The sequence below is a fragment of the Leptonychotes weddellii genome, chromosome 3, assembly GCF_054177405.1.
Source record: "Leptonychotes weddellii isolate Sample4059 chromosome 3, ASM5417740v2, whole genome shotgun sequence".
NCBI classification, from domain to species: domain Eukaryota; kingdom Metazoa; phylum Chordata; class Mammalia; order Carnivora; family Phocidae; genus Leptonychotes; species Leptonychotes weddellii.
In genome coordinates, this window is record NC_138371.1 from 87248425 (window position 1) to 87268753 (window position 20329).

At 42.4% G+C, this 20329-nt stretch overlaps 2 long non-coding RNA genes across 2 annotated transcripts in view; one reads left to right on the forward strand and one right to left on the reverse strand.

Moving 5' to 3' along the window:
* The window catches only part of LOC145720573 (uncharacterized), a 152338-nt gene that overhangs the window by 120230 nt on the left and 11779 nt on the right, over nucleotides 1-20329 (reverse strand). The gene's annotated exons all lie outside the window — the stretch shown is intronic.
* Nucleotides 1611-11562, forward strand: LOC145720803 (uncharacterized). The gene is made up of 3 exons (XR_014144015.1): nucleotides 1611-2122; nucleotides 5704-5860; nucleotides 11374-11562. It is a non-coding gene; the product is annotated as an uncharacterized LOC145720803 (long non-coding RNA).

Sequence of the window (20329 nt, forward strand, 5' to 3'; positions counted from 1 at the left end):
CTGGCTGGTAAACCAGGATTCACTCTTTAAGGAACACTCCAAATGTGTGAGAAATTGAAGCACCTTAAGACGGCAGCCGAGGACATGGCCATCTAAAACAGTTTGGGTCACCTCCCCCCACCTAGAAGCCTCTACTTAGAGCATAGTTTTGAGAACCTGTCAGGTCTGGACTTGAACTCTGCCTCTGAGGCTTGCTAGCTGGGTGACATTGAACAAATTACTTACCCTGGCCTGGCTGTCTCTACTGTAATAGGGAGAGAATCATAACCTGGCGGTGAGATTAAACAATGTACAACATTCACAGTGGCTGGCACGTGGTAACAGCTCATTCGCTGCAATGGTCGTTACCATAATTCTCATTCCTTAGTGCCCGGAACTCAACAGGCACTTCATAAATGGTTGTAGCAAAAATAACCAAGTCCATATTACCCGTCAACTGGCAAATATTTATTAATTACCTCTTGTGCCCTCAAATCTGTGTACTGAGACTGGCGCTGAACAAAGTACTTGGGGGTGGTTATAGGTTCTTTGTCTCCGATAGCCTGGAATCCCTCTGAGTGGAGAAACGTGGCCAACAACATGGCGGTTCTGTCGGGCACCAGAGGCTGGGGGAGGAGAAGGGAGGTGGGTGGAATGAGTGGCTGAGGAGGGCGAAAAGGTGGAAGAGAGCACTGGAGTGGGGTCTGGCTAGATGGAAGGGAAGGAAAAAGCAAAGACCTGAGGTAGGAAAGTGCAAGAAATCCTTGCTGGCTACACAGGAGGCAGCCGACTAAGGGAGCCATTGTCTGCCATCGTATATACTAGATTCCCGTGGCTGCTGGACAAATCGCTACAACCTGGGTGGCTGCGAACACTGGGAATGCATTCACCCTCAGTTCTAGAGACTGGAGGTCGGAAATCAAAGAGCCGGCAGGGCTGTGTTCCCTCCAGGAACTCTAGGCAAGAATCCATTCCCAGCCTCTCCCAGCTTCTGTGGGCACTAAGTGCCCCTTGGCTCATGGTCACATTAGTGAACTCTCTGCCACGGTGGCCATGTGGCTTTCTCCTCTGTGAGGGTTTCCTCTTGCCTCTCTCCTGTCAGGACACCTGTGATGCCATTTAGGGCCCATCAGATAATTCAGGGTAATCTCAACTCAAAATCATGAAGTTAAACACATCTGCAAAGACCTTTTCTCCAAATGAGGTCACATTTACAAGTTCCAGGGATGAAGACTTGACATCCTTGGGGCCGCTATTCCCCACGCCCCCCAACCCCCCACCACATCTTGTTTCTTATTGTCTCCTCCCGTCTGAACTTTTTGGGCTTCCTCTTCTTTTCTAGTCCTCTTTTCCTTCAATTTTCTCTTTTTCTCATTCTCTTCCACCATACTTTTCCCCCTCTCTTTCCTTTTCACTGATTGGAGTTGGGGTGCTATGAAAATTTACCAGGAAAGGAGGAGCTCTTAGGTAAGCCAGGCCTTTGAGGGTGTGTGGCCCCTGCTGATGGCTCCTTTCCCTCCCTCCCTTCCCTGCCTGCCTCCCTCCCCCTCCTCCCTCCCTACTGGGGATCTTGTGGGCCTCTGCATAGGCTATTTCCTCTTCCTACAGTGCCTTCTTCCCCACTCCACACCGCCAGTCTCTTTGCCTTATAAGGCCAGGGTAAGTCATTTGCTCAATGTCACCCAGCTAGCAAGCTTCATGCAGCCTCCACTCCTACCCAGCACCAGCACCTCTTCCAAGAAGTCTTCCCTGACTAGCCTCCCTTTCCTCGAGGAGTTTTCCAGGGGACTCCCATGGCATCCTGGGCTTTTTTTTTTTTTTTTTGCTTCGTGACCACTAGCAAATTTGGCAAGCAGCTCTGTTCCATATCTTTTAGGGACCCAGGCTGACAGCAGCTTTATCTCAATGCTTCTAAAGCTTGCTCCTAAAGTTTCCACGTAGAAAATGACATACATCACCTCTGCTTACATTTTATTGACCAAAGCAGTAAAAACGTCCATGCTCAACTTGAAAGGGGCTGGGAAGTACAAAACTGTGCTCAGAAGGAGACCAGGAAACATCTGGTAGATGACACAGATGACCAGCATAAAAATGAGCCTGCTGTAGAGTTGAAGTCCAAGCGAAGAGGACAGCATCTGTCTAGGTAAGCCCGGGCTCAGCCCATTCGGGTATTCAGGGACTGATGCAAGCTTCCTCATAAATTCAGGACAGACGCAGACAGAGGGAGGGCATGGGAGCCGCTGTCTGTGCTTGCCATCAAATTCACCTCTTCAATTGCTGGAAGAGGGGTGGAGTGAGGGAAGGAGAAAGCCACCTACAGACTTAAGAAGTTCAGCATGGGACAGGATTCAGATCCTCGGACACATCCAAGGGATGATATCAGTTCCCCGGAGCCTTTCTCTGCCCGAGGCTCACCTGACCAGAAAGAAGGGGCAGATGTGTGGCGAGCCAGGCTCTGCACACCTTCCCCCGGCACTCCCACGAATACTTAGAAACAAGTCTGCAAAGGCCTGAGAGCGGGGGGCTCAGGAGGAGGGCCTGAGGTCTCACTGGCTCCTCGGGAAGGAGGAGCTGCCTGCAGACACCAGAGGAGAGCCCGGGGGTCTCCCTGCATGGGGCTGCTGTGACAGTTCCCTCCGCTCTCCTCTTCCCTCTCGCTGAAAACAAAGCGAGGCTTTGCATTCGGTGCTTTTCCAGGCTGTGTGGTTTCTTTAGCGGCAGAAGTGAGCAACACTGTAAGGAAGTGTGACCCATGAAACTGGAGATCAATTAGGGAATTAGGGAATCAACAACCTCTGTGAAAGGGTTGTTTTAGGTAGAAAGAGGATTTGTCACGAAACTTAAGATACTTGAAACATGATCTGAGCCACGAAACCCCAGTTTGTACACAGCATTCCGGGGACGCGTGCCTTTATCTCAGGCTCATCGGCATATTGGAATCTGAAGAATAAGGAACCATTAAAATAAAAATAGAAGAGGAACTATTTTTAGAGGGGAAAATCCTGGACTTTGGGACATGCAGACCTGGTGTCAAGCCCTGTCTCTGCCACTTACTAAGAGTGAGGTGGTCCTGAACTGGGAGGATGTCCAGCTGAGTTTCTTCAACGGGCCTGAAAGCTCAGACCTCAGCAGCTAGGTGATGAGCTACCAGGCACGTGGCTCTAACCTGGTGCCTGGCACGGAGCTGGCTCTCGATAAAATTATGTTTCCCCCCTGTTCCCCAAGGAGTTGATTGGGATGATGTCTTCACTGTGTTTATAGGCTGTGGGTGAGGGTCTCTAAGGAGACTTGTCCACCTTCAGACTGCAGAGTGAGCAGGCTAAGAGGCTGGGCTGGGGGCTGCAGGAAGCTTCTGTCTGGAGCTCACAGCCCACGGGTGAGCAAAATCAAAGTGAAGGCAATTGCTCCGGCTTCTCCTCAGCTGCCTCTGGGAGAGCCCCAGGCTTTCATCTCATGAAGTCAGATGGAGCAAGAGGGCCATTCAAGAGGTAGGTTGAGAAGTTCCTAATACTTAGTTGTCGGAGCCCTGCATTTGAGAATGCACTTTCTCTACAGAGCTGGCCAAGAAAGCTCCCCTGCTCAAGGTCAGGGAGGTGGGGGAGAAGGGTCGCTAGAAGCAGCTTCTGCTGCTCCCTCCTGCAGGACCTCATACATGGGCTGCATCTGACCACATCCCACTTTCCCCAGAGAAAAGGCAGGGAAAACCAGCAGCAGAGTTCTGGGACACTTAAAGATCATGCTCTGCCATTGATGCATGGATGCGTCTCCTCCTCCTCTTCTTCCTCCTCTGGTCCTCCTCCTCGTCACCTTCCTTCTCCTCCTCTTTTCTTCTTCTCTTAATTTTTTTTTTTTTTAACAGAGACCATTATTCACTTTGAGGAATTTTTTCACCCTTTGGATACAGATGCACTGTTTTTTTCTCATCTTCTCTTCTACTTCTCTGATTGACCCCGATCGGTCTCCTTTGCAGACTGCTTCCCTCATTCCTGCATTGTGGAGGCCTTTCTAGCTTCCCTTCCTACTTTATCTTCTCTCCCCAGGCAATGTGACCTTCCCCCTGTAGCTTCAGGAGATGCCACCTCAAGCCTCCTAAATCTGTATTTTGGGAAGTGACCTATGCTCACTTGCTAAATATGCATCCTCACTGCACTGTCCCACTGACACCTTGAGTTCAATGTTCAGCTTTGGCTGAACCTACTTGCAGCGTACACCTACCTAGCTGCTCAAACCAGAGACCGACATGGCATGCTTTACTGCTTTCTGTCCACCAACCCTCCTAGACAGTGACTGTTTCCTTGTTTCTTCTTACTGTCACTTCCCTAGTTCCAACATCTATCACATGCACCATCCTTTTAATGGGCTTTTGGCCTTCCAGCTTGACCTCATCCTGTATGTTCTTCATAGATGTAAATTGGGACATTTTTTTTTTTTTTTACTTCAAAATTTTCAGTAACTTCCATGATCCACAGGATAAGCTTCACTCTCCCTAGCAAGGCAAGAAAGGTGCTCTGAGGTCTAATTCCTGTTTCCCTGCTCTGGCTTTCTTACCCTCCACAGCCACACTGCATCAACATTGGCGGTCCTGTGGCTCCCTGAGCAGATCATGCTGCTTCAAACCTCTGTTTTCAGTTTCTGGAAAATCCTGTCTTCTGCTCTATACTTGGTGAACTCAAACGCATCCTGTAATTTTTATTTTTTCTCCATAGAGTTGTCTCTGCCTTTTGAAACTGAATTAATCACCGCCCCCTCTGGGCAACTGCTCATCCCACTGCACCTCCATTGTTGCGCTCAGAATTGCTTTTTATGAGTTCATCTTTCCCATTAGACTGTGAGTGCTTGCGGGCAGGAACCGAGTCGTATTCATCCTTGTATCATCAACTTCTGGCCCAAGGCCATATCGTCAATATTAAATAGATACTGTGGTTCAGATCTTGAATGTTCCACAGGAGGCCTTCTGTGCATTTGGAAGGGAGAGATACAGGAAAATCACCTGTCCAGCCCTCACGTGCCTGCCCTGCATGCCTCCTTGCTACCTGAGAGCTGCTCAGGAACCCCCCTCCATGCCTCCCCCAACCACAGCATTCTTTTCTGTCCTATAAACTTTCTGAACCCTTCTCTCTTCCCACACCATGCTCTGTTTTGCTTTCCAATATGACAGATAAGCTGATTTGGGCTGATTAAGACCAAGATATTAAGGGCTGATAATGACATAAAAAATAACCATAGGCAGTTTAGATTTATGTAATATAACTGCTCCTAGGGATATTTATGTTTGAACAAAAATAGCTACCCCTTATGAGTTTGTTCTTTATGGGTTTTTTTTTTTTTTTTTTAGAAACTTGAGGTTATAGTATGCATTTACTTTAGTATGCATATTACTAAAATAAAAATATGTTGCATATAACAAAGAAAAAGAATCCCAAATAATTGCTCAACTTCAGCTTAATGTTTCTTCTAGCATAAGAGTTATCAGTTTCCTAAAAAAAAAAAAAAAGAAGAAGCCTCCTAAAATTCATTTAAAAATTATGAAAAACTGTCAGGAATTAGAGTCATTACATTTGTTTAACTACATGTTAGTCCCATTTGCCTTGTTAGAGACTGTAGTGGGGAGAAGCATGTAACTCAGTTCTGGCAATGAAATGTGGGGGAGGGTCTTCAGGAAGGTCTTAAAAAAATATTTTGTTGTTTTTTACTCTTCTACTGGACACTATCACATCTGCATAGATACCTGTGGAGTGGCAGCCATGGGAAGGGGCAAACAAAAGCCAAGACAACACGAGAATCTCACTGTAGACACAAGGAAGTGACCTGGATCATCCATGACACTACAGCTGCTGAATTAACCTACATGGAGCCCCTCTACATTGGAAATGCTTACAATGTAAGTAAATGAATGTGGCTTTTTGTTTACTCCAGTGGTTCTTTGAAAAGACCAACAAAACAGTCAAACTTTCAGCTAGACAGACGAGCTAAAAAAAGAGAGAAGACTCAAATTAATAAAATCAGGGATAAAAGAGGGGGTCTTCACTTACAGAAACTGATCTTACAGAATAAAAATGATTATATGGCCATGAGAATTGCAGGCCAGCAAATTAGAAAACTGATTAAATGGAGAAATTTCTAGAAAGAAAAAAAAACCTACCAAATTGGACTGAAGAAGAAACAGAGCATCTGAATAGACCTATAACAAATAAGAAGATTGAATTAGTAATCAAAAACATTCCCAAAAAGAAAAGCCCAAGACCAGATGGTTTCATTGTGAATTCTACCAATCATTTGTATATATATTTATTTATTAAATTTTTTGAGAGAGAGCAGGCGTGGGGCAGAGGGAAATAGAGAGAGAGAACCTTAAGCAGGTTCCATGCCCAGCATGGAACCCAAAGCGGGGCTTGATCTCACATCCCTGAGATCATAACCTGAGCTGAAATCAAGAGTTGGACGTTTAACCCGACTGAGCCACCCAGGTGTCCCTATTTATTTTTTAAAAGTTTTTTTTGTTGTTGTTATGTATGTCTGCGTGTATGTATGTTGTAAGTAAGTAATCTGTACACCCAATGTGAGGCTCAAATTCACAACCCCAAGATCAAGAGTCATATGTTCTTCCAACTGAGCCAGCCAGGCACTCCTCTACCAATCATTTAAACAAGAATTAACACCAATTTTTCATACAGTCTTCCAAAAAAGTAGAAGAAGAAGGAATATTCTCAATTCATTCTAAAACCAGACAAAGACAATGTAGGAAAGCTATAGATTAATATCTTTTATGAATAAAGACTAAAAAATCCTTTACAAAATACTATCAAACCAATCTAGCAATATAAAAAAATGATAGGTTCCAATTCAAGATGGCAACACAGGAGGGTCCTGCAATACCTCCTCTCATGGAAACACTGAATCTACAGCTACATATGGAACAATTTTCATTGAAAAAAATCCATGCACTAGCTGAGAAACTCCTACACATTGGATGAATGAAAGAAAACCCACACCAAAGGTGGTAGAAGAGCTGAGACATAATCTTGCCATAAACCACATGACTTCATGTGGTGACCCACAACCAGGAGAGAACTCACAAACTGAAGCTTCACTATGAAGAAAAAAGGGCTTGGACCCCACCTCAGTCACCTTAGCTTTAATGACCTGCACCAGTGAGACAAGCCCTCAAAATATCTAGCTTTGAATGCCGATGGAGGCTAGTGCGTTTGCAATTTCCCTCTACCTCACTTCAGGGGGTGACCAGTATCTCCTGAAAAGGAGCTTGTACATGTGTCTGGCACCCTGATTTTTGCACCTGCATCCATGGAACGCCTCTAGATTGCCTGGTTGTGGTGGCCTTCCAGGCTCATGTTTGTAGGTCCTACAAGACTGAAACAAGTGGAGAAAGAGCTGTTACCTAGCTAACACCCCCAGGGCACTGCAAAGAAGCAACAGTTGAGGCACCCAGTCTTCTTGTGGAAGGGGCCTATTAACTTGTCTTCATAGTTGCACACGAGGGGCACAATCTATAGGTTGACTGTAATCCTTGCCAGGGACCTAGGAAGGTGGGTACTATCTTTGCACTTTCTTTCTAACATGCTCCAGAGCATTGGTATCTTCTGGAGGGGAGCTTACACACATGTCCGGTGCCCTGGTTTTTATGTCTGGCACCCCAGTTCTATGGCTGCTGCCACAATCAGGGGATGCCTCTCAAATATGTGGCTCTGGTAACCAGTGGGGCTGATGCTTGTGGTCCCATAGGAATGTATATATTTGCATACTTTGAAAAGCTGCTGCCAGAGGATCTGGCTTTCAAATAGGCTGAATCTGGGTGCTGAGAGCCTACTTTTAGGGACAGTGACAGGTCTTGGAAATCCTCAACTATTGGAAGCCATTAAAAATATAATATACTTCTTGGACAAGCACAAAGATTGGAGAGATGACAAAGAGCCAGGGCAGGGTTGAATGACAAGTTTCATCTCCTACATGAGGCCATTCCTTCAAAACAGAGAGAGGTGGTTGCTTCATCTACTGTATAGAAACAAACACAGAGAGTCAAGTAAAATGAAGAAATGGAGGAATATGTTCTAAATGAAAGAACAAGATAAAACCTCAGGAAAAAACTTTAATAAAATAGTGATACATTATTTGCCTGAGAAGGAATTCAAAGTCATGGTCACAAAGATGCTTACCAAACTGGGGAGAAGGATACATGAACCCAGTGAGAACTTCAACAAAGAGATGGAGAATAGAAGAAAGAACCAAATAGAAGTCACAGAGCTGAAAAATAAAATAACTCAACTAAAAAATACACTAGAGGCATTCAGCATCAGACGAGATGAAGCCAAAGAAAGGATCAGTCAACTCAAAGACAAGGCAATGGAATTCACCCATCAGAACAGAGGGGAAAAAAAAGGTAGAAAGCTTAAGGGACTTATAGGGCAACATCAAATGGGATAACAATCACATTATAGGTCTCCCAGAAGGAGAAGAGAAAGAGGAAATGGCAGAAATCTTATTGAAAAGAATAATGGCTGAAAACTTCTCTAATCTGGGGAAGGAAACATATATCTGGATTCAACAAGCTGAGAGAGTTCCCAAAGAGACCCACACCAGACACAACATAATTAGAATGTCAAAAGTTAAAGACAAGGTGAGAATGTTAAAAGCAGCAAGAGAAACACAGGGGAACCTGCATAAGACAATCAGTAGATTTTTCAGCAGAAACTTTGCAACCCAGAAGAAAGTGGCACAATATATTCAAAAGGTTGAAAGAAAAAAAAAAAAAACAACTGACTATACTCTACCCTGCAAAGTTATCATTCAGAATTGAAGGAGAGAGAGTTTTCCAGATAAGCAAAAGCTAAAGGAGTTCATCACCACTAAATCAACCTTACAAGGTATGTTAAAGGGACTTCTTTAAACCGGAAAGAAAGGGTGCTAATTAGTAACAAGAAACACGGAAGAATAAATCTTACTGGAAAGATGAGTATATAGTAAAGGTAGTGGATTGATTACTTACAAGACTAGTATGAAATTTAAAAGACAAAAGTAGTAAAAATAGCTATAATTTCAGTAATTAGTTAAGAGATACACAAGATAAAAAGATGTAAAATCTGACATCAAAAATGTGTGTGGGGGAACAGAGAGTAAAAATAGTGAGCTTTAGAATGGGACCAAACTTAAGTTTTATCAGCTTAAAACAGACTGTTACAGATATAAGTTGTTATATGTAAACCTCATGGTAACCACAAACCTATAGTAAATACACAAAAAATAAAGAGAAAGAAATAAAAGCATAACACTAAAGAAAGGCATCAAACCACAAAGGAAGAGAGCAAGAGAAGAAGACAGGAACAGAGAGGAACTATAAAAGGAGCCAGAAAAGAATTAACAAAATGGGATAAGCACACAACTGTCAGTAATTACTTTAAATGTATGTGGACTAAATTCTCCAATCAGAAGACATAGAGTGACTGAATGGATAAAAAAAGAAAAAAATCCAAGACCCATCTATATGCTGTGACAAGAGACTCACTTTAGATATAAGGACACATACAGGTTGAAAGTGAAAGGATGGAAAGAGATGTTCCATGCAAATGGAAAGTAAAAGAAAGCTGGAGAGCTATACTTACATCAGACAAAATAAACTTTAAAACAAAGAATAAGATCCAAAGAAGGGTATTCCATAACAATAAAGGGGTCAATCCAACAAGAGGATATAACATTTATAAATATTTATGTACCCAACATAGGAATACCTAAATATATAAAGAAAATATTAATTAGACCTAAAGATAAAAGTAGACAGGAATATAACAATAGTAGGGGACTTTATACTTCATGTACATCAATGGGTAAATCATCCAGACAAAAATCAATAAGGAAACATTGGCCTTATATGACACATTGGAACAGGTGGACTTAATAGATATTATAGAACACTTCTATCCAAAAGCAACAGATTACATATTCTTCTCAAGTGTACATGGACCATTTTCCAAGATAGATCATATGTTAGACCAAAAAACAAGTCTTAATAAATTTAAGAGGATTTAAATAATATCAAACATCTTTTTGAACCCCAATGGTATGAAACTAGAAATTAATTACATGAAGAAAACTGGATAATTCCAGTGGGCTTAAACAACATGCTACTAAACATCAAATGCGCCAACGAAGAAATCCAAAGAGAAATTTAAAAATACCTTGAGATAAATGGAAATGGAACATAGCAAAACTTATGGGATGCAGCAACAGCAGTTCTGAGAAAGCAGTTGGTAGTGATAAATGCCTACCTCAAGGAACAAGAAAAATCTCAAATAAACAATTTAACTTTATACTGCAAGGAACTAAAAAAAGAACAAATGAAACCCAAAGTTAGTAGAAGGAAGGAAATAACAAAGATTAGAGCAGAAATAAATGAAGCAGAGACTAAAAAGACAATAGGAAAAAAATCAATGAAACTAAGAGCTGGTTCTTTGAAAAGAGAATTAAAATTCACAAATCTTTAGCTAGACCTACAAAAAAGAGAGGACTGAAAAATACACAAGTGGGACATTAAACTTCAAAAGCTCCTGTACAGCAAAGGAAACCATCAGTAAAAGGAAAAGGCAACCAATTGAATGGGAAAAATATATGCAAAACCTATGGAATTGTACACTTTGAGAGGTAATTTTATAGATATGTCAGTTACATCTTAATAAAGATTTTATATCAAAAGATTAAAAAATAGGACTAGTTTATTGGCAGGGTTTCTCTTTTGGATTCCCCCTCCTAGCCCTTCTGAAGACTTGAACTCCGAAGAGGTCAATTAATATGGGTGTTCCGTTAATAGAAGTATCCCTCTGCCTATTCTATGACTGTCTTTGACCCTGGATCTTTAATGGTAAGATCATTGGCTTTAATGTAATGATCATTGGCTATGACTTTTATGGCCATAAAAAATGTATTTTTTTACTGAAGTATAATGCTCAGAAAAGTACACCAATCCTAAGTTTACAAAGTGAACACACCTATTTAATCATTAACGAGGTAAAGAATGTTTCCCGCATCCTAAAAGTACCCTTTGTGTATCTGTTCATTCAATAACCCCTTTATTCCTTCTAAATGTAACTATAGCCCTGACTTCTGTAACACCATTGTCTGAGGTAGGTGGGTTGGCTCTTGCCATATTCCCTCAACTAGACTCAGATCTTGTAGTGTTTTCAAGGTGCACTTCATTATGTTTTGGCCGTGCGCTTGCTTCCTTAGTTAAAATTTCTCTATCTTTTCTTTCTTTCTGTAGTTTTAATGGACTGTAAGGAGAAAATATAACAAAAATATTTCTATTCTTCCCTCACTGAAAAATCCTTCTGCTTTATTTTAATATGTGAATACTTGCTTTAAGCCAAAGTAATGAAACTTTCTTCTTAGAAATTTCAGACTGGTGGAACTGTCTTTGGAGAATCATGATCCTTACGAAAGAGAGGCACCATAGCATCCTGGAGAAACACTGGATTGGGAGTTAGCCCTGGATATTTGACTACATTCCCACTTTTATTGTCTGTGTGAAGCACTTAACTTGTTTGAGCTTTAGTTTCTTTTTATGTAAAATAAAGAGAGTAACACCATCCTTGCCAAGTTCATAGAGTTAGTGGGAGGATCAAATGGGACAAACGATATTATCCTACTTGTAAAATGCTATAGAAATATAGTATTTTTTTGTCTTCACATCGAGCTCCCTGGAAGCTGTCAGGGAATATGAAACAAAAAGATGTCATGGTTACTGTTGCCTTTTTATTCCATCTTAATGAATATCCCCCCAGCTAATCTGCCGTCACTGAGGAGTCACATTCATATGGAACTTGTAGAATTCATAAACTGCCACAGCAGCCTGGAAAGACTTTAATCAGCTGCTTTCACTCTTAATTATTTTAAAACCTCAATAATGGTCAAATGAGCTGCATGGCAGTTAAATTAATTTGCATTAAGCCTGAAGGTCCTGAAAGAGTGGTGAGTTTATGAATATGAAGTCTAAAGGCTCGGCAGGAGCAAGCCTCAAGCCTGAATGGGTATCCGGGCTGGTTCCCATGGGATCCTCCCAAGTCAAGCTGTGTGCATGTGTGTCGCATTCATAAAATTTCTGTCTCTGTTTATTACATTAGAATTGGTTTTGAAGCCTCTGAAAATGAGCTCACTTGCTAGAGCAAAGCTTTGGATTTTCTATAACTTCAATTGCCTATGCTCTTATTGCTCTAGTTTCTGTGGTTAATAGAGAGCTGGCTGCATATTATTTTTATTTCTGTGGAGGAGAACTGGTGCTTCTTACTCCCTGCCCATCATACTGGTTTGGTAACTAGTATATTTCATTGCAAAAATCCCAGTGGGTGAGAGCATTCCTGGGTTGTTTCAATCTGAGCCATATGCTGCACTACATTGACCCTGCTCTATAAGGTGGCTGCTCATTCCCCACCTGGGAGCCTGACCTTTTAGGCAGGGTTCTGGGCAGGATTTATTACCCACAATACCATCTCTCTGGGTTGGGAGTTATAGCCCATCTCATCACAACATATTTATGCCCACACGGTCAGAGGGCAAAGAGGAAGAAAGGGGAATCGGGTAAGTAGTTATTCATCTGACTTATTTTACTGGTCTTCTATTTTCCATCAAACACAGCCATCATGTCTGTGATATTTTGCAATTACAGCACCAGAAAATGAGTTCAGAGGAGTAGTAATATACTACTTACCTCCCAAGTTACAAAGATATAATGATACACTGTGTGTGACGCAAGTACAACAGAACCTGGTGCATTGTAAAGAAGGTGGTTGTTTATTGAGCATTTCGTATTTAAAAGCAGAGACCAGTTTTCAACTTGGTGTGTGCTCAAGGCATCTCAAGGCATCTTGCTCTTCCATAGAACTTTCTGTTCTGAAATGTGATATAGTGCTGTTCTGTGTGGCAGCCACCAGCCACATACGGCTACTGAGCACTTGGTAGTGACTGACACTGAGAAATTTAATTTTTAATTGAAATTTATTTTTTTAAATTTTATTATGTTAGTCACCATATGGTACGTCATTAGTTTTTGATGTAGTGTTCCATGACACATATTCCATGGACACCCAGTGCTCCATGCAATATGTACCCTCCTTAATACCCATCACGGGGCTAACCCATCCCTCCACCCACCTCCCCTCTGAAACCCTCAGTTTGTTTCTCAGAGTCCATAGTCTCTCATGGTTTGTCTCCCCCTCTGATTTCCACCCCCTTCATTTTTAATAAAAATGCCAAGGTGACTAATAGCTACTGTATGGAAAAGCACAGATCTAGACCCTACTAGAAGAGGTCCATTAAAACCTTAAATAACTAAGATCTTTTCCATGAGTACTGAGAACTAGGTTCCTTACAGTCCCCTAGACTAATCTACAATGTCAGTCTTACTTAGAATTACACAACTCTTAGTTCTTAAGTGTCCAGAACATTAACTAGTTGAATTATTTTATATTCTCAACCTAACATGTAAACATCCCTATTGCTACACAAGATAATGGTAGAAAATAGTATTTAGAGAATGACCTGAATGGCCCCTAAAGGGTTTTTATGTGGAAATTTGAGGGAATTGTCATTCCTGTTCAGGTTTGCATGGATCTCTCTTGGAAGTAGAAAAAGTTGAGAGAGGTAAGGACTTTTTCTAACAGGACAGGGCCATGAAGGCGAGGTGAAGGTGGGAAAATGTGGCTTGGAGTTGGATGAGGATCTTGATGCTCTCTGCTTCCTGAGGGAGGTCGTGGAGCAGGAGGAGCCTCTGCTCCTACCTTAGGGGAGAACTATTATCCCATGTCTTCAGACACATCCGAAAACAAAAGCACAGCTGGAAGAGAAAAACCTTGATCATAGGGGGATGAGATCTTTATTATTTTTTTTTTAAGATTTAATTTATTTATTTGACAGAGAGAGACACAGTGAGAGAGGGAACACAAGCAGGGGGAGTGAGAGAGGGAGAAGCAGGCTTCCCACTGAGCAGGGAGCCCGATGCGGGGCTCGATCCCAGGACCCTGGGATCATGACCTGAGCCGAAGGCAGATGCTTAACGACTGAGCCACCCAGGCGCCCCTGAGATCTTTATTATTGAAGTCATTATTTATTTGAATGGCTATTGAACATCAGACCTCTAGACAGGGAATATGGAGAATGAGCAAAAATAGATGTCACTCTTGCTCCCGTGGAGCTTGCCACCTTGTGGCCCAGATAAACATGATTACATAATGGTGTAAATAGCTGTGATGACAGGCAAGAAATTTACTGGGTGCCATGACAATGGCTGACAGGGGACTATTTCCTTGAAGGAGGTATATTTGGGCTGAGCTCTACAGTGAGTTGTATGCCCCAGAAAGTAGCTCTTGGGACTGAAGAGGAAAGAACAGATGATTAACCATTCATTCCATACCTTAAATTAAGGCACTACTTTAGCTACTGGTAGGAGATATAAATGTGACTAAGATGATTTCTTCCTTTTAGGACTGGGGGAGGGCCTGACCGAGGGGTAAGTGTGTGCAAAACAGATGCCAAAGCAGATGTTAGAATGCAGTCAATATCAAATTGGGGGTGAAGGAGAGGGGGTTCACAAGAGACAAAGATTTGTCATGATGGAAAGGGTGGGAAGGCCTTGTTGAGGGTGCTTTAGCATAGACTTTGGGTAAAAGCATGAGGTGGTGGAGCCACCTCCTTCAGCTTGCCCACGTGGGCTTGGAAGGCGAGCACCAAAGCTGACACTACCCTACTCAAAGGAGAAGGCCCTGTCAGTGTTACCTGGTCCCACTTAAGCCCAATATTGTATTCTTCTCATGGTGGTGGAGGGAGGGCAGATGTGAGCAGGGAGCCCACCAGAGACAAGTTGAATACATCTCCAGTCAGGTGGTAAAGCTTAGAACTAATTGACTTTGGTTTAGGGAAAGAATGAAGTGATCTTTGTTGTATCTTAGGGTTCCGGGGTAAAAGTCAAACTTGTTGTGGATGATTTCTATCCTCACGGAATTTCCCGTCATGAGGGTGGGTGGGTAAAAATGTGTTAATATTTGCCACAGTGCAATTCATGTCCTAGGTGAGGCATCTTACAGGGCATTCAGAAGAAAGGCCACTTACGGTTAGTAGAACTAAGAAAGTCAAAGAATGAAGTGATGTGGGGTTTCGTAGTGGGGAGGGAAGGGCATTCCAAATAAAGAGTTTGAGCAAAGGCATATGAAACATGGATCTTGTTCTGGTGACAGAGATGACCTAGCACTTCTAGCATAGATAGATAGAAACCCCTTGCCTTCTCCTGGCTCAGGGTCTGGTCATTCCCTACAAGGGCAAGGACAAGTCCCCACTGAAACTTATTATATTTTATTTGTATTCCTATAGATTAGGGATATTTTATCAAGCTACATGTCATAGAGCTTGTATTGCAAAATCAATACAAATAACTATTATTTGAAATACAGTGAAATATTGAATATGCTTCTTATAAACTACAAAGGACCTCTTTAAGGACTTTCTTTAAGGACTCTCTCTTTAGACTGATTCAGTGCCAATCCTCCTCCCCATTTGAAAATCATTGGACATGAGTACAACTTAGGCTATGTATGTGGGGAACCCTGGGGGTTAGAACTGGGAATTCAGTAATAAGCAGATGAAACAGTCTGCTCCAGACTAAGCCGCTAATACTAAGCACAGAAGAAATCAATCAGATCAGAAGGCTCTGATCAGAATAGGACGGACTTAAACAAGGAAGAGTTTTTGAGAGAGGTCCTATGAAGAAGGCATTGAAGAACATAAAGAAAAGTTTGCAGAGGAAGAGTAGGGTAGGGGGAATGAATGTTCACTAAGTGTTAAGTTGCTGAATGAATAAGCGGATAATGAATGAATGAATGAGTGAATGAATGCAAGGCGGCATGAAATTATGCAGGTTAAAGTTCCTATGGATAGAGAGTAAGCCACTAAGGGACAGGTTCTTCAAAAATGAGCGAGTGACAAAAATGCAGGGCTCATAATTTGGAACTCTGGAGGTTGAGAGCAGGTAAAGGAAAAAAGTTCTTATTGTTGCCATTGCATGAGAAGAAAAGGTTTCCTTGGAGCTAATGGAAATTGAGTACCACCACCAGACAGACGGGAGTCAGAAAGAGCAGTTATTTGAGGTGTACCCTGGGAATTTTATCTATTCTCAGTTGAAAATCAGAGTTCTTCCTTTCATGCGGAATAACCCCAGAAAAATCTCCTGGGCCTTGCGCAGGTTAACTCTGAGCAAAATTCAGGCAGAAAATAGAGGCAATGGTCAGGCTGTGGTACCAGCTGCTCAGCCCAGGGTGGGGAACTGGATTTAATTTAGCAGAGAGTGATTTTGGCAGTGAGATGTCTACCTGGTTGGACTCCCAGGACTGAAGGAGAGTCAGTAACCTTGGTGGCCTGGCTGCCCAGTGATGACAGGCTGGATTCCTCTTTGCAAAGGCACCCAGCAGTGGGAGGAGAGGAGAGGAAAAGCTAGCTCATTAGTATTTGGAGAGAGGAGGTTATTTTATCTGAGATGTAGGGCTTCCTGCCTGGAAGACAAGCACACAGAGGCCAGCTTGGAGGCTGGTTTTTATCCTGTGAATGCAGTCATGGAACTTTGTAGGTGGTTCTTGCACAAGAATTCTGCTGTCATTTTTAAAGAGAAGGCAAAGCATAATAATCTTCTAGAAGGTCAGAAATCTGATCAGCTCCCCTTTTCGTGCCTAGGTTCTATGATTTGAGAAATAATACAAAGGAGAGGAAGGTCGAAGCCAAATGTCACTTTTATTACACATAAAAAAAAAACAACCCAGAATGGAGGACGTGGCTTTTGGTTAGTGCCCCCCAGAATTAGGCACACTCATCCCTCCCCTGAAATTGGTGGCACTTGAAAAGGCAGTCTCCTTCCTCATGTGCTGCAAAGACCCTCCCCCAAAGGTATACCAGAAACCACCTGCTCCTTGTTCCCTATAGGGAGAAGAGGGAACTAAGATAAGCATGTCCAATTGTTCTCAAATTTGTAATTCTGCCCCTTAATAGGAAAAGCCAGAAATGTGGTAACCAGCAGAGTGGGGAAGCAATTCTCCCTTCCAGTATCTGGTTGAACTGAGTGGTTTTCCTGGTTCATTCAGGACTTCTCAGGACTTCTCAGGACTCAGAGGGTAGCAGCTCCCTCCAGTGAGCAACCCCCACCCCACACACTCCTTGTTGACCCACTATGGGCTTTGATGTCAATGGAATTCTCTGGGATTTTTTAGTGAGGGCAGTTGCAGTTAAGATTTCCCAGAAAAGGTATCCAAAAGTGTTTTTAGAGATTGAATCTATTCAATTCAGTGACCTATTCTTGGATCAACTGGATACTGGGAGCTGGCAAGAAACCTGTACTCAGAATTGGCTATGAAATCAGCAGGGCTCACGGTAAGAAGAAAATACAGGTCCCTGGTTCAAAAATTATTAAGGGTTGTAAGACAGCAATGGCAGAGCATTGATCCAAGTTCACGACCCTATCAGCGCTGGGTCTTGTGCCAATCCACAGCTCCCACGCCCATGAAGTCAGCCCTCTGTGCTTATGGATGCTATTCATGCTCTCTGGACTATTTCCTTCTCTGCCTATGCTCCGGCTGGGTCTGCCTCTGGGTCTCTCTCTCTCCTCTCTCTCACACACACACACATACACATGCACCCCTTAATATTATTTGTAACGTGTATAAGAGAAATTGTTCTTATCAGAAGTGCACAACAGCTTCATCAATTTTCACAAACACGTCCATGTAACTAACCTCCAGTTCAATTAACAGAACATTACCAGAATCTCAGAAACACCTTCATGTTCTAACCTTTATCCTATTTCTTTTGTGATTGGTTTCTTTCATTCAATTATCTTTATGAGATTAATCTACGTTGTAGTCGGAGCTAACTTCATTCATTTATACTGCCGTATTTTAAGTCACTGTATTTACTCATTCAAGATATTTATTCCTTCTGCAGTTGATGGGCATTTGCACCGTTCCTAGGATTTGGCTATTACAGTTAGTGCAGCTGTGAACATTCCAGTGTGTCTCCCGTGCATATGTGCACTTGCTTTGTTGGAACTGCTGACTCAGGGAGCAAGCGTATACTAAACTTCAGTAGTTGCTGTTGTTTTCTCAAAATGACTGAGCAATTTACCCTCCTACTAGAAGTATAGGAGAGTTCAATTTGTTTAATACTCTTGCCAACAATCGTTTTGTCTTCTCCTAAACTGTTTTTCTTTCTTTATTTTAGCTATTGTGGTTGGAAGATTGTATAAAAATTGATCAATTTGCCTCATTTCAGAAAGGATTGAAAGATTCTTTTTTTTTTTTTTTAAGATTTTATTTATTTGACAGAGAGAGCACAAGCAGAGGGAGAGAGAGGGAGAAGAAGGTTCCCTGCTGAGCAAGGAGCCCGATGTGGGACTCGATCCCAGGACCCTGGGATCATGACCTGGGCCGAAGGCAGCCGCTTAACCGACTGAGCCACCCAGGCGTCCCAGGATTGAAAGATTCTTATGCTTGTACATAAAACACCTTATCTCAGCTTCTCTCTGTGCATTGGCTTTACTCTCTTGCACGATTTTCCTTTCCTCGGCATGGTTGGCAAATAGAGCCAATGGCAAATTCTATTGCTGTTAGAATTTGGAAGAGGAGAGCCCTTCAGGCTAGAGGAGTCAAGAAATGGAACTTAAGGAACTTGGGAAAAGTGAGGAGGAGGTGCACAGGTGTTCTTAGGTGGATTAAGGTGGATAGAGCAGTCACATCGAAGGTATTCTGGCCACGGGGGCAGATTTTGCTAGGGAGCAATGGTCGGTGGGGCTGAGGGGTAGCAGGGCCAGAGTGTGCATGGGATTCCCTGTGGCAGATAGGCTTGGCTGCTACTAACTCGTTTGCTCATGTGTGGTTTAGGAAAATTAACCTGGCCATTCAAGGGACCCAAAGAGAAAGGCTGGAGGCTGATCAGGACAGGAGGAAGGGATGAAGGAGGGTCTGGATTAGGGCTTCGTGTGGTATCAGAAGACCAAGAAGGAGTTACACTTATTTGCAAGGAAGAATTGATGGCGGTTGGCCATACTCCCTGTTCTCATGCTGCCATGTGCTACAATTGGATGTCTGGTTGGACTGCTCATGGAGAGGCACCGTGCAGAATCACTGGACCCTTACCGGCCTCCAGTGGAGGAGCACTGATATAAAGTTACACATATTAGGCACCTTTTGCTAAATAGTTGTCTAGTTGCCAACAAAATAGTGGTGGTGCCCATTGGCCTAAATTTAGAAGAGTGTTATAGGGTAAAAGTACTTTGGTGTCTTTTAATTGATTTCATGATCTCTCATGATAGAAAGATTTTACTTATTCATTTTTGTAAAGAAATAGAGCTTACTGTGGTAGTTTGGAGCCTCAAAATATATTTGTACATTTGTGCTCTGTGTAGCTCTTTTTCTCCATGATGATATCTTCCTCCCCATGTCTGCTTGAAAAGTTTCACATTACCACATTCATTCCTTTCTCATTTTAATGCTTGCATATTGTCCTGTTTGTATATGAATTTGATTGTCTTTCTTTAGAGATGTATGTAGTTCTTTTAAATATTTTTAAAAAATATTTCATTCTGTCCCATCCTCAAATGCCTATTATAGGAAGCAGAAGATGTGTACCTAATTCTCTCTTTTGTGACCAGATGTATGGGAACATGTGTAGAGCCAGTTTTCAATGGTTAGTGTGGAAGGGAGGTAGTGGTGGTGGGTCACTCTGCTCCTCGCCTGAAGCCACACATTTGCTATTGTCAGTATGTGTGGAGGCCTGTGCCCAACGGTATCTTGAAGCAAATCTGTGGTGGGTGAGTGTTTTGGAGAGTAATGTACTGAAAGAGGGACCCAAGTGGTCAGTGAATAGGAAGGGCTGTACATTTCTAGAGTGATGTTTCATTACCTTTGTTCCCTTATCAGAAATGGCCATGAGTCTCAAGACAAACCATCTACATTCACAGGGCCTCAATTTCCAACTGTCTAGTATGAAGGTAAGGTCACCTGTCCTACTTTCCTCTCAGCTAGATTGTGAGCATCACATGTATGTGAAAGGTCTGTGTGATGTAAAGGATTTTTGTTATTAACCAAGTAAAAATAGGCTCCAGAAATCCTTCAGATATTCCCCATGAGACCTTTAGACTTGGAGCATTTGACTTTGAAGAATTAGAAAAACAGGAAAAGAGAGTATTTATTACCAGTTCTCATTTAGGCCAAGTTTGCTTATCCTGTTTATCTAAAATAAGAGCCAACAATCTGGAGTGGTTTCAATTGGATCTAAATATTTCTCCACATTTGAACGGGCTCCAAGAGCCTGTTCCAGC